Source organism: Schistocerca piceifrons, unplaced genomic scaffold (assembly GCF_021461385.2).
Source record: "Schistocerca piceifrons isolate TAMUIC-IGC-003096 unplaced genomic scaffold, iqSchPice1.1 HiC_scaffold_1768, whole genome shotgun sequence".
NCBI lineage: Eukaryota > Metazoa > Arthropoda > Insecta > Orthoptera > Acrididae > Schistocerca > Schistocerca piceifrons.
The window spans coordinates 2,501-5,000 of NW_025727643.1; the positions used below are offsets into that span (position 1 = coordinate 2,501).

A 2,500-nucleotide genomic window follows, 5' to 3' on the forward strand; every position below is an offset into this window, starting at 1 on the left:
GGGCGGCGGCCTCCGCACTCCCGGGGCGTCTCGTCCTCATTGCGAGGTGAGGCGCACCTAGAGCGTACACGTTGGGACCCGAAAGATGGTGAACTATGCCTGGCCAGGACGAAGTCAGGGGAAACCCTGATGGAGGTCCGTAGCGATTCTGACGTGCAAATCGATCGTCGGAGCTGGGTATAGGGGCGAAAGACTAATCGAACCATCTAGTAGCTGGTTCCCTCCGAAGTTTCCCTCAGGATAGCTGGTGCTCGTACGAGTCTCATCCGGTAAAGCGAATGATTAGAGGCCTTGGGGCCGAAACGACCTCAACCTATTCTCAAACTTTAAATGGGTGAGATCTCCGGCTTGCTTGATATGCTGAAGCCGCGAGCAAACGACTCGGATCGGAGTGCCAAGTGGGCCACTTTTGGTAAGCAGAACTGGCGCTGTGGGATGAACCAAACGCCGAGTTAAGGCGCCCGAATCGACGCTCATGGGAAACCATGAAAGGCGTTGGTTGCTTAAGACAGCAGGACGGTGGCCATGGAAGTCGGAATCCGCTAAGGAGTGTGTAACAACTCACCTGCCGAAGCAACTAGCCCTGAAAATGGATGGCGCTGAAGCGTCGTGCCTATACTCGGCCGTCAGTCTGGCAGTCATGGCCGGTCCTTGCGGCCGGCCGCGAAGCCCTGACGAGTAGGAGGGTCGCGGCGGTGGGCGCAGAAGGGTCTGGGCGTGAGCCTGCCTGGAGCCGCCGTCGGTGCAGATCTTGGTGGTAGTAGCAAATACTCCAGCGAGGCCCTGGAGGGCTGACGCGGAGAAGGGTTTCGTGTGAACAGCCGTTGCACACGAGTCAGTCGATCCTAAGCCCTAGGAGAAATCCGATGTTGATGGGGGCCGTCATAGCATGATGCGCTTTGTGCTGGCCCCCGTTGGGCGAAAGGGAATCCGGTTCCTATTCCGGAACCCGGCAGCGGAACCGATACAAGTCGGGCCCCTCTTTTAGAGATGCTCGTCGGGGTAACCCAAAAGGACCCGGAGACGCCGTCGGGAGATCGGGGAAGAGTTTTCTTTTCTGCATGAGCGTTCGAGTTCCCTGGAATCCTCTAGCAGGGAGATAGGGTTTGGAACGCGAAGAGCACCGCAGTTGCGGCGGTGTCCCGATCTTCCCCTCGGACCTTGAAAATCCGGGAGAGGGCCACGTGGAGGTGTCGCGCCGGTTCGTACCCATATCCGCAGCAGGTCTCCAAGGTGAAGAGCCTCTAGTCGATAGAATAATGTAGGTAAGGGAAGTCGGCAAATTGGATCCGTAACTTCGGGATAAGGATTGGCTCTGAGGATCGGGGCGTGTCGGGCTTGGTCGGGAAGTGGGTCAGCGCTAACGTGCCGGGCCTGGGCGAGGTGAGTGCCGTAGGGGTGCCGGTAAGTGCGGGCGTTTAGCGCGGGCGTGGTCTGCTCTCGCCGTTGGTCGGCCTCGTGCTGGCCGGCGGTGCAGGATGCGCGCGCCTGCGCGGCGTTCGCGCCCCGGTGCTTCAACCTGCGTGCAGGATCCGAGCTCGGTCCCGTGCCTTGGCCTCCCACGGATCTTCCTTGCTGCGAGGCCGCGTCCGCCTTAGCGTGCTCCTCCGGGGGCGCGCGGGTGCGCGGATTCTCTTCGGCCGCCATTCAACGATCAACTCAGAACTGGCACGGACTGGGGGAATCCGACTGTCTAATTAAAACAAAGCATTGCGATGGCCCTAGCGGGTGTTGACGCAATGTGATTTCTGCCCAGTGCTCTGAATGTCAACGTGAAGAAATTCAAGCAAGCGCGGGTAAACGGCGGGAGTAACTATGACTCTCAAAGCCCACCTGATGCGTAATATATGGACCCTCTCGATTCACCCCTCAGCATCCTTGTGATGTCGGGTGGATGATGGTTCAATTAGCCTCTCGGTGGGAAATCCTAGCTCTGGCCTTCAAGTGGCGGGAGTCGTGAGGGTGCTGCGGAAGGTTTCACGTAGGTGTACCTTTCCAGTATCCCGACCGACAGAGCAGGGTGCTTTTTTCGGGCTTGGGGGTTACCTCCCCCCCTGCCCTTTGTTACAGCTGGTGCAACTAACAGAAGCAAACGTGGTACCCAGGCCTCCCGCTGGAGCGCCTGTGCCAGCTGATGAGCCAGCCAACCAGCCAACCGGTGCGGGTCGAGCGCTGCTCCCCGCCATCTGCCCTGACTGTATGCGGTCCTTCTCCACCAAGACCGGACTTGGTGTCCATCGGCGTCGCGCCCATCCGATTGCTGCTAATGCTGAGATCAAGACCGAGAGGAAGAAGGCCAGGTGGTCCCAGGAAGAGCTCCTGCGTTTGGCCCATGCAGAAGCGACTCTTGCCACCCAGGGTTGCAGATTTTTAAACCAGGAACTTGCAAAGGCCTTCCCCGAGCGTACGCTGGAATCAATTAAGTGTCAGCGTAAAGCGCAGCCCTACAAAGACATGGTTGCGAATTTTGTCACCGAGCTCACTAGCGTGGATCGCGGCC

At 59.0% G+C, this 2,500-nt stretch overlaps 1 pseudogene; it reads left to right on the plus strand.

Annotated features, from left to right (window-relative positions):
* LOC124738480 overlaps positions 1 to 2,500 on the plus strand; it is a 7,751-nt pseudogene that overhangs the window by 1,055 nt on the left and 4,196 nt on the right.